This window comes from Zootermopsis nevadensis, unplaced genomic scaffold, assembly GCF_977971745.1.
Source record: "Zootermopsis nevadensis isolate Lab colony 2312 unplaced genomic scaffold, Znev_1.0 Znev_ptg000025l, whole genome shotgun sequence".
NCBI lineage: Eukaryota > Metazoa > Arthropoda > Insecta > Blattodea > Termopsidae > Zootermopsis > Zootermopsis nevadensis.
The window spans coordinates 6,719,060-6,731,459 of NW_028259157.1; the positions used below are offsets into that span (position 1 = coordinate 6,719,060).

At 37.8% G+C, this 12,400-nt stretch overlaps 1 protein-coding gene and 1 long non-coding RNA gene across 2 annotated transcripts in view; one reads left to right on the forward strand and one right to left on the reverse strand.

The window, feature by feature from the left end:
* LOC110831367 (serine/threonine-protein kinase pim-3) overlaps positions 1 to 12,400 on the reverse strand; it is a 215,002-nt gene that overhangs the window by 19,270 nt on the left and 183,332 nt on the right. The window lies entirely within an intron of this gene.
* LOC110831385 (uncharacterized) overlaps positions 9,642 to 12,400 on the forward strand; it is a 52,888-nt gene continuing 50,129 nt past the window's right edge. Inside the window, exon 1 of the long non-coding RNA XR_002543570.2 lies at positions 9,642 to 9,698. This is a non-coding gene — a long non-coding RNA (uncharacterized LOC110831385). The remainder of the gene's footprint in view (positions 9,699 to 12,400) is intronic.

Sequence of the window (12,400 nt, forward strand, 5' to 3'; positions counted from 1 at the left end):
AACCCCTGCCCTGACGGGTACAGTACCAGTCAAAACGAAACTTTATGACACTTATTCCGTAATTATAAATACCGTCCATAATTCTGGATAGTTATGGGCTGGATGACCAGACTTCGATTCCCGACAGAGATTTTTCTGATTGCCACTACGTCCAGACCGGTACTGGGGCACACTAAACAGCTGACACAATAGGTATTGGGGACTATCTAGACACTTTAATTGGAGAGAAACGACTGGACCATAAAACAGACCACTAAAATCCACCTAAGGCTAATGTGAAGTATACCTACGTGCAGTTGTATGCATTCATATTGTCATGCTTAGTCACTGAGAATAGTTTATAGAATGTGGGGGGACCTTGAAGTGTGCCATCATAGAATCATTTCTTCATAATGCTAAAAATTACGTGACTTGAAGTTCTCATGGGGTTAAGATATATGTACATGATGATCGTCTAAGTTGAGATGCATTGTAGACTTGTAGGTAAGTAGCAAAATTTCGTTGGAATATACGGATTCCATCTTCAAAACCGAACTAGCATTAAATATGGCGGCAGTATGAACTTATTAAATTACTGTTATAAATTATATCTGCTAATATCTATTTATTTTAGGCCTACTCCCGGATTTTCTACATTTCTAATCTGTTAATCACCAATTTACAGTGGCCTAATGACATCTAAATCTAATCAATCTACAAAACCTTTGACAACAACACTAATATTTCTTCGCTTTTGTACTTCAAGATTCTGCATTTTTACGGTCGAAAAGTAACATATTCTTAGTTTATCTGACGACGTTCTACAGTTCTGAAGGTTATACGGCGTCCATAAGTTATATGAATGACAAATCAGGGAATATTTGAGTGTTAACTGTTGTGTTCTATTTTAAAGTAATACCTCACCATTTGCGTGAAAGGATGAAGAAATCGAGAAACGCATGTCAAGATGATCGTTATTCGCGCCTGGAATCGAAATCGAGACCTCATTAATACAAAGCACACTTACCACTAGACAAATTAAGTAGAACAGCCTGTGATGAACCACAAAATATAAATAAATATACCTTAGTGGCCTATAATTGAGGAAAATAAAAACAAAATGACTTGAAACATTTGAAACCGAAACTCATCTAAATAATTAAAGATTTGGTCCCAACCGAAAAAAAAACATTACAGAGATCAATTGATTAATGCTGTTTATGTAAATAATAAATGTTTACTCGGCAGAGATTTTTTTATTTTGAAGTAGGTGATGTAATCACACTAGGCTTTAAATTCTGTTTTATAATTTTTTCTAGAGAAACTGAAAGAAATCAATAAAAGACAGGACCTCAGGCAGCAAATCCGGTCACCAGGCCGAGATCAGAACCTGATACCTACGGATACAAGAAAGGAATGCTGACCATCACATTGTGACATCCGGTATCTGGCTGTAATGACACGAATAAAGCGTAAATAGAATACGATATTCGGTCAACTCATGTAACTCATGTAAACTGTTGACACAATACATTAAGTAATTAAAATCACTTCTCATAGAACTCTTACTGACTCCCAACGAACCAGCAAATGACTAATAAACTTCGTGATAAGAAGTGAGATTTTGGGTTCTCACGGTGGTGGGTATGAACATGACTGTCTCGTAGAGATCTACTACGTTTCAGAAATGCTTATTGCTACTATAGTACCTCTGAAACGTCCGCCAATTTCTACCAGACTGTACTGTGCAATATCCCAGAAGACAGTCATCTTTCTGGGAATACGTTCGTCAGAAACGTAAGACTCTGGAGCTAAGGAGAACAAGGACTCAGCCAGAAAGGATAGGTCTACTCTAGGAGCTTAACATTATCAGTAATTCCTCCAGGTCAGGGGTTCTCACCCTTTTCCGCTGGCGTATCACTAATTCATTTTTAACACACTAAATGTACAACTAACCAAATTCGTTCAGGGAAAACTTATTTATGTTAATATTATTTTTTGATTTTCTTACTTAGTTCGCGTACCACTCAACATTGGCTCGCGTACAACCAGTGGTACGCGTACCATAGGTTGAGAAACGCTGCTCTAGGTATTTCATACCTATTTCACAATATTACGACAAAGAATTTGGAGGTAAGAAAACATGTTAGGACTGACAAAACATTGTTATTCTAATACTGTAAGTATATTAAACTCTTAATAAAATCAGAATACAGTGCTAACAATTATTCACGTTCGTGCGTGCAGACTGATGAAGAGAAGAATTTTAATAAGCGCTTTGCAGGGATGAGAATGTTAAATCGAGAAAAAGGTCAGGAAAAGAGTATATGAGGGTAGTTTACAACCATCTTCGAATAAGCAGTTGTTTTAAGTTTTGCATCATAAGATCAAACTATGTATAATCCTCTTATTTTTTCTGACGGCGTGAAATGAAATTTCTAAAATATTTAACCAGACAGTCAGTGTGCCTTTCTTTAGTACGTTTTGAACAGCATCTTAACAGAATGTCGCTATTGTTTTCTGCCAATACACGGATTCAGTATACTGGCACATCTGACTACCTCGTCTCAAACGTGACTCGGAACTGCGAAGATCAAAGAACCAGTAACATTTCACTTTAGAAACTTGTGCTGCCACAATAAACAATGTCCGGATCTTCAATTCGTAACAGTATTCTTTTCCTTTGACAACAAAACGAACAACGCTGACAGTGTCATCTGGGATCAAAAATAATGTCTGTTCTTTTAACATATGTTTTCGTAACAAAATTGAAATATAAAAATAAATTTAAGACTACTGTCGATATTCAGATAAATACAAAGTTCATGGCCTGCGTGCATTAGAAATAAACATTAAAATGTGTTTTGGGAGCCAAATGGCCGCATCGCCTCTCTCCTATTGTTTTATATCCTTTTATGATAACCCGAGTTACATTAAATTTCAAACGCGATATTGTAATAAAACACAATGACAAAGTTCAAGGAGGCCGAAATTAAACAACTGAAATTAAAACACCCCTAGAAAATAGATGATTCTATTAAACATGCGGCCTTTACCTAAGAGAAAAAAAGTTCTGAAGACATGGGTGAGGGAGAGTAAAAATGTACACGTCAGTCTGAAATCCTGGAGGGCTTCATAACGCGAAACCTTGAAGACAGCCATCTTCCAACTTTATATTTCCTTTCTATTTTTATTTCGTCCCTTGTCAGGTCAACTTTCGTGGTATGTAGAACGCCTATGTTTCAGAGGGGTCTGGGTGGGCTCTTGTGAACAAGGTAACAAACTTCAAGAGTTCATAAAAATTGAGGAACTTCTTAACTAGATGGGCGACCGTTAGCATTTTTAGAATTACACTGATCAATGGATTTAGCTAATATTACTCGTTTAAAGTGGGCTTGTGGCGTCCCAGTATATTGCATGATGTGAAAGCGCTCGACTGTAGAACAAGTAAACTTCATAACGTTTCCTCACATACCATGCTAACCTTGATCTACTATTAACGCGAATCATGACATTCTGATTGCACTTTCGTTTGTCAATAAAATTTATTTTCAAAATTTTTTTTTTAATAACATTGGATATTCAACTAAACGTTTGCTGTCTCCCTCTGTCGTCTGATATTTCGCGTTACTGCTGTTAGGTTTACGCAGATACTGGCATTAGTTGCATACAGGATATTTTAACAGACTTCACGCTGATTACAGTAACTCCGAAAATCGCTGTCTTGCCAAGTACGGTTTTAACTTCCTAAAATGTTAAATTATAACTCCTGTAAGATCGTGCATTAGACCACTTCAACATTACAATTCTCTGTACAAACAAGGTAATTTAACGCTGAACGAATCTATAAATACAACAGAAATATTTTGAATCTTAGTTTCTATTCTCAATAATCAACTACAGACAGTCGTGAGAACATAATTTAGCAGCTAAGTAATTGTAATGAGCACTGCCTTCCTATACAGCTCTTAAATAATGTGTAAATAAGGGTGTTGCTACAAATTCCGGATAGAAGCTGCGGTCACTGACACAACGTGGCATATTAAAACACAGCCACAGGTAGAAGTTGGTCTAACAACATTCCGGTTAAGAGTATGAAACCTATTTCTCAAATAAGGCCAAAGATTTAACGATTGTTTAACACAACGGAAACAAAGCATCGAAATTCTATATTATAATAGTACGGTGTGTGAAAAACATACTCGTTGCTGACTGCCTAGTATATGACAGAAGTATGTGCATGCAGGTAACAACAGCTCCTTACCGCTGGCAGTCACTTACCTGGATAACACAGAATGACGGAGTTCCGACTGAGATTTCTTCATTAAATAAATCGCTGATTAAACGCACAACACACTTCCTTATTCTCTTTTTCATACGTCTAATTCTTCATATATATTCTCTAATCGAGCCACAAATAATACGCATCTTACAACACATTTATTACAAATCCTACCTTTCATTCTGTCTCCATGTGTCCATCATAACAGAGAATTGTCTTGTAAAGATATGGCGTGTAAGAGACCAGTTTGAAGACAATGCAACAGAATCTTCATATAACTAATCTACCACTGAAGCTACAAACGCAGCAGCACTGACGCTGCTGCGAGACTGTCTGGCCAGCCGATCTCTCACCAGCTAAAGGCCAAGCAGTCGCTGGCTGAAGCCGCTCAGGACAAACCAGCCTTTCACCAACTGCTACCTCCTCGCTGGCACACTCAACGGGACATTCGTTAATGCGGAAAGCGTTGGCATGTCAGGTCCCTCCAGTTGCGGATATACGTAGTTAAAGTGTAAAAGGTAGACCCTTGGTCCCGGGGGGGGGGGGGGGGGGGGGGGGGAGATAATACACTACTGTTTCCAGATAGGGTTCCAAGGCGATCCTCTACAAATCTCAGTAATATTTAAGTAGAAAGTAATTAAGCATTTGACAACTCAGGCCTATTATTTATTTAAAGACGATTCATCATCTGTGTAAGCTTCTAACATCCAAAATCATGATGGGAGGGGGGAGGGTTGTGAGAAGATTTTGCCTAGGTAGGATTTAAGGTGGTATATATGTGCATACATACAAACACCCTTATCACATCACATGGATACATAAGTTAGCAAGATGACAATAGGATGTAGAATAAGTCATGGCCCTGATGATGGAGGCAACAAGGACCTCTGAAACGTCGGTAAACTTCTACCAGACTAAACCGACGAAAAAACCTCAAATCCTACACAATGGAAATAAACATAAATCGTTTCGATTTTTGTCCAAAATGTATTAATCATATGAGGATCGTGTTTTGGGGAAAATAGAATTGAAATTAGGTAACAGAAGAATTCAATTTTTAGCTGCTATCTGCTGACGTAAGGCTATTGCATTTTTTCAGACGTGTATAAGTAAACTGACAACTAAAAGAAACCCCTTGGACAACAGTTGCTGGTAACTTAAAAACAGCCTTGTATTCGTGAGCGCGTTTTGGTTAAGTAGTCCTTACAACAGCAGATCTACAGGTGAGCTACTTTCATCTGCAGCTTTTCCACTACCAACAACTTCTCTTGTTTCTTCTACGAATTTTCAGTCTCACAAATCTAAAGTTAAGAGAAAATATACAGAAAAAACATAAAATTCTACAAGGTGATCTGATTTATATAAACAACTAAATACATTTTTGGTGCAGCGTCTTTCTTTCCAAGTGTTTCATAGGCACTGAGCTGATAAAGAAACTTTCTTCTTGTGGGAACCGAAGGTTCATTACTGTGTTCATAAACGCTTACCATTGGGCGAAATCCTGAGCCTGCTAAATCCATTTCAACAAAATATTATCCTCCCATCGACGCCTATTGGTCTACTTTGAAGTTTACTGACTAAAAGTTCTTCTCTCCCCGCAAAAGTGTTGTAAGTCCCCGTCCGCCTCATATTTTTAAAGTGTCAATTTTTACTACCTTACCCTATTAGGCTTATCATTATTCATATTACTCTCGTGATATTCCCCACATCAAACTAAAAATTACAGTAATTAATTGGGGAAAAAACAAAAAATCTTTCAATGCTATAGTTTTTAAAGATTAATGAAAAAGCGAGTGTGTCCATAGGAAACATATGACGCTACCTGATCACAACCACTTCTCCAGTCATCCAACTAACCAACAAACGAATATATTGACATTTCATTAGGTCCTCCTAAGTCACTCGAAGGAAATGCCGAGGAAATTCGTTTAAGACGGACATTATTGCTTCCTTCTACAAGAATCACAAAACATTATAATAATTACCGTCAGTTCTCAAGAACATATCAGACATGTGTACCGGTGTACAGTTTTAATTTGCGTTTTTACTTTGCCTCTAAAGGCGAACGTCTGGTTAGTACCTTGAAACATGCCACGAACCCTTTCTCCGTAATTACTTACCATACATAACAATCTTCCCATTTTATTCGACACTGTGAAAGTCTGCAGCTGAAACATCGCAGCTAATAATCTACTAATTAATCATTCTAATTCGATGCAATAAGACCTACTCAGTTGACAAAGCGTCCTTGAATTAAACGCGAAATTAAGGAACATCATCCCGAAATGAGAACACGCTAGTTACATGTGGTACACTACAAGACTGTATATGTATGACTTGTAACCCAGTAACACTGAAATCCTGTACCTGGAACGGGTACCACCAAGTATGTATAACTTTAATTTCACAGTTAACTTACTTTGTTAATTAACAGCAGTCTAAAGTATTCGAATGCCTATAACAGACCCAAGAAAAAATAACAGCAACAACTAGCCCCATAGAGCAGATCCCTTCTTCAGAATTCATTGCAGAATAAAACAGAAAATAGACTATATATAAAACTATTATTTTGAATATTCAATGGAATACCTGCTTTAATAAATTTTAACATAATATCATGAATGCCAATTATACCTTAATAAACCAATAAAAACATGTTATTTAGTTAATCAGAGCACACGATCATATCTTCTGGACACAGTTGGAGATTTCTGCGTCGAATGTAGCTGCGGTGCGAACAGTACAGTGGTCCCTCGGTTAACGACATTACGCGGTTCAACGAAAACCCTTGTTAATTTAAGTTATCGTTAATGGAATATAAGACAAACATTTGCTGCACAAGCAATGCACATCAGATATTGAAAGGCAAACCAGGTGAGCTACAAACGCTGATTGCCTGAAGCCTGCTGAGTCCACATAGGAGCGCTCCGATTGCCCGAAATTGGGAGCCGTGCTAAACATACAGTTAATCGAAAATTTATCGATAGATACAATGAGGTACTATAGGAGGTGGAACGTTAGTCGATGGAATTGTAAACCGGGGGACCACTGCACTGTGTTGTGCGTATTTTCTTATAGTTCTCTCGATTTGTTGCTCTTATTGGTCAATTAACAATCGTACAGATTATATCGTAGTTACTTCACTATATGCATATAATTAATCCAGCCTTCAGTAAAAAAGTGGAAGGCCTAGTTTAGGGATGACCAAGCAAATCTTGACAAGCGTCATCTTGTGGCTCTTCCAATGTGCGTTCGACTAAAGGAGTGGATCGAGGTTAAAAAATCAGAACTGAATACATATACAGAAGGACTGGAAATTGTTTGTCATGCTTATTACTCAGTTAACTAACAGTTAAGAACAGATTCAATTTGCACAATCTTTTATACCGACTCATATTTTTCTAGGCCTATGTAATATTAGAATAGACTTAATATCTGCAAAATAAAGTCTCGCTTTCATTAAACATTAGTCCATGTCCGCTGAAACATATTAACAGCCAAATAGGTGATGATATTCGTTATCATAATACAGGGGTCGGCAAACATTTTTTCTAAAGGGCCAAATAGTAGATATTTTAGGCTCTGCGGGCCAAGAGGCAAACTCGAGGATATTTATATAGTAAGCCTACTTATGTAACAAGAAAAAAACAAGTTTTAACAAATTTATTGAACAAAATGTAACGTAATAATAATAACTAGACTACAATTGTTTGAAATACAGCTCTACTAATGAGAAGAATGGAATCGCCTGTTATGAGATAACATTTCACCAAACTGAGGTTTAAATTCAGTACTTCCTATTATCAAAATTGATTGTAAATGTTCATCCGTTAATGCTGTCCTGTATTGAGATTTTACATATTTCATCTTTGAAAATGTCTCTTCACACAGGTAGGTGCTGCCAAATACAGGTATAAATCCCCGAGCATATGATCTTAATTAACCGTATTCATTGCTTGGAAGACATTTATAGAATTCTTTCTCTCAACTACTCAACTCGGCCGTTTCGTTATAGTGCGTACTTTGAAATTTCAAAGAATTTGAATATGTAAAACCCGTTCTTAGCTCGCGGGCCGTACAAAAAGAGGCGGCGGGCTAGATTTCGCCGGCGGGCCGTAGTTTGCTGACACCTGTCCTAATAACAAATTCCACAATGCAACTGTTGTGCCGGGGCCACGTTGCCGTGTATTTGCACCCCTGAGTAGGACTTACTTCGTAAATCTTGGAATTTCACAGTGTTACGCAATATACGAGGTGCGATCGGAAAGTTTCAAGACTGTGTCAATAGAGGGCGAACCGGATGTAGTACGAGCTTCTGCCGCTAGGGGGTGCGGCCTACATTCATAGTGAATCAGTGTGCCAGCCGGCATCATCGAATTAGCATTTGTTTCTTAGTTACGGGCGTTTTGGTAGTGCATTACACCGACCCTCCTGCGATTTCGGAATGGCGTGTGCATCAAATTTTGCCAAAGACTGGCCAAAACGGCTACGGAAACCTATGAAACGCTAAAGCAAGCATTTGGGGAGTCCGCAATGGGTCGTGCACAATTTTTTGTGTGGCATTCACGTTTTAAAAATGGCCGAACCTCTGTCGATGATGACGAGCGTTCTGGACGACCATCTTCGAGCACAATGCCCGATAATGTTACGAAGATTCGGCAGGCCATTCACGAAGATCGACGTGGTACCATCAACGACTTGTGCGACATTGTTGGGATAGGCTATGGGACCTGTCAGCTGATTCTAAAGGAAGAACTCCACATGCGACGCATCATGACAACGCGCCAGCGCACACCGCCCTCAAAGTTCGGCGGTTTTTGGCCTCAAACACCATGGCCGTCATCCCGCACCCTCCTTATTCGCCGGATTTAGCTCCGTGTGACTTCTTCCTCTTCCCAAAGATGAAAATTCAGCTAAAGGGAAGGAGATTTGAGACGATAGAAGAGATTCAGGCAGAATCGCAGATGGTGCTTGACAGGCTGACAAAGAAAGATTTCCAGGGATGCTTCCAGGCTTGGCAGCGGCGCTGGGATCGTTGTGTTCACTCCCAGGGGAACTACTTCGAGGGTGATGGATGAATTTAATACCTGAGATAAGTGTACGGGTTTTTATAGGCGCAGTCTAGAAACTTTCCGATCGCACCTCGTACAGGACTACTGGAAGGAAGTCCGGGGAAGTCGGACTAAACCAACCACACTTCCTACCGCATGAATCCGCGTCTAAGTTCTGTGTTCCATATTGTGGTTAGGGAAGTAGAACAAATCCAATTGACCAATGAGAAACGCCGATTCCAGGGCGGTCCCCTCGAACCACGTCATAACTGCGCGTCCTTTGATCCGTATAAATTTGCACGATCTGTACTCAAAGGGGGCTCTCGAACAAGAAAGATTGCTATTGGAATCTGCGTCACTCGTGCTCGCCATGATGTGCGGTCTGAGTGAGTACCTGTTGTTTTGTTCTACTGTGACTGTAGGTGAGGTACTTGGTCTGGTTCGAGCTAGATAAGGGATGGAGGATTCGGCTTGTCAATTTAGGAACTTTCAGACAAGCAAGTGTATTTTCTAATTAAATATTAAATAAGTAGCTTTTGTAATCGGAATTTTATTCAGTAGGGCACATTTACTGCTCTCTAACCAAAGTCCTTAACCGGTGGCCAGAGAGAGAGAGGAGGGGGGGGGGGTTGACCTGTAGAATATAACAGCAACTCGACCTTGACGTGAAAGAAAGATGCTCGGTGAACGTAGACATCCTACAATTTGGCTACGTCCATTAATGTACAATCAGTGAATGATGTCATGGCCTCCACATTCGCCGGACATTATTGTGCTGAATTTCTATTCGAATGTAGTAGCCTACGTCAAGCTCACTAAGATATGCACACTTCAAATGAACATCGTGAAATTTAGGGCCACGATAAAGGACACGAATGCCATAATTACTAATTTGCAACATAAATTATATTCACGAAAATAAGCGCCTTATTTATGATATTAAGTTTAATATTTCTCGATTCTATTGGAGTCATTGACGCATTTACACTCCATGCCACGTTACGCACGTAAAGATCTTCACTTGAAAGATAATAAAATCAGTAGTTGGAATAAACTGAACAACACTGTTACGAAGGTAACTGGACTGCAAAACATCACACAGTGAGATGCCACGTTTCTTTATTTTTAATTAAATATTCTCCTAATCAAAAGTATTTCCAATAAGAGTCGTAGCTGCAAATGAAACCTGTGTTTAGCTTTATATATTAATTTTTCTTACGAACTTCCGTATATGCTAATTTTCTTAATTTAAATTAACGTAGAGTAATGTAGCTAAGTAAGCGGTATGCATCAAAAGATAAAGTTCACAGTAATTTGTCTAGCAAACTATCCATTATGAACTTTGTGCAACTATCTCACACAAGCAAGAAAACCACAGGTCGTATTCTAAAAGTAAAGATTCCAGACAGGTTCAAACATACGAGTAAAACCCAAAAAGAAATGCGGTCGACGCAAGATGGCATCTACTCAGAGCTGTGAAGAGTACTACTTCACTTTGCTTGTACTTACTTAACTTTAATTTGTTATTAAATTATAGACTTTAGCAGAATACGTTCTTCAAATTCTAAGATAGTGTAGTTGCGTCATATTGTGACTTATTAAATTATTTGGTTATTCCGTCAAATCACAATGTATTTAAAATAAGATAATTAAAATAATTAAAATATCATTCTATGTTCCATATCGAATAATCGATTTACAATTGGAACAGTTACAACATGTTTCGGTTTTATTAAACCATCATCAGGTGTAAAATTATATTAAATTTAAAACTCAATTACAATTTTTTACAATTTTTCGTAGTGTAGTTTTTTGGAGGTCGTGTCCAGATATTTTCATATAATGGATCAACTTTATTGTTTGAAGTGATGCTTTTGATGTTTACATCGGTCAGAGATGAAATAGTAGACAACACAGTTGTGTCTGGAGGTGATCCAGAAGTATTACCGTATCCGATCAAGGTTTATTACTGACACGACCTGCAAAAAACTACACTACGAAAAATTGTAAAAAATTGTAATTGAGTTTTAAATTTAATATAATTTTACACCTGATGATGGTTTAATAAAACCGAAACATGTTGTAACTGTTCCAATTGTAAATCGATTATTCGATATGGAACACAGAATGATATTTTAATTATTTTAATTATCTTATTTTAAATACATTGTGATTTGACGGAATAACCAAATAATTTAATTTTAATTCGAATTCTAGTTCTAAAATGTTCCGGTTGGCAACCCGGCGTGTCTCGGCAGGAAAACACCACTGGGGAGATTCGTTGAGTGTCTTGTGTGAATCTGTATTAATTAAAGGAAATGCTGCCACATCTGGCTACGTTTAGAGGAAAGCTTCTATGGAAAAAACTACAAATTAAATAGAGTATATCGTTAGCGAAGCAAAGATAATTAACAGCGACGAAGTGTATCGGGTAGACTCAATTTATAGACGAGAACATGGCGACGGGCAAACAACTACCAAAGTCATATTTGTTATTCTTAGCAACGGGTTCAAAAATTGCCAAGAAATGCTTTCTATGGGCATTATTTATTACATGTCGGTCTTTACATTAACAAACGCAACTTCTTGTGCAAGTATTGAGTTTCAGTTGAAGTTCAGGTTAATGATATTCAGGGAACAGCATAGTATCTCAGAACTGCAGTGTCATTTGTCATAATCAATGTCGCGGTTTAGGGATGGTCTGCTGATTCTGTTTCTTTACTGTTTTCTTTGTCACGTTTGAATAAATAACAAATGAAATTTGTAATTTCGTCAACGTTACGTGAACAGACACGGTACTTTGTGTAAAGCGATGTTTATTTACCTTTCACATTTGTTACATCACACAGAATTTCTAATGATTTAATAAAGAAATTTAGATGATTAAAATGAATGTAACAGAAAATATTTCCAATTTTAAAATAAGAGATGAGGAATAAAAATATACATTTTAGTTGGTTAATCTGTTGTTTTACTAAAGACATGAAGATGGCTGTCTGCTGGGTTGCCGAAACGATAGTGGTCAATTTTAAGGTAATCTCATAATTTTGCTAGAAGGACTGACGAAAATCAGAAACATCTCTCAGGC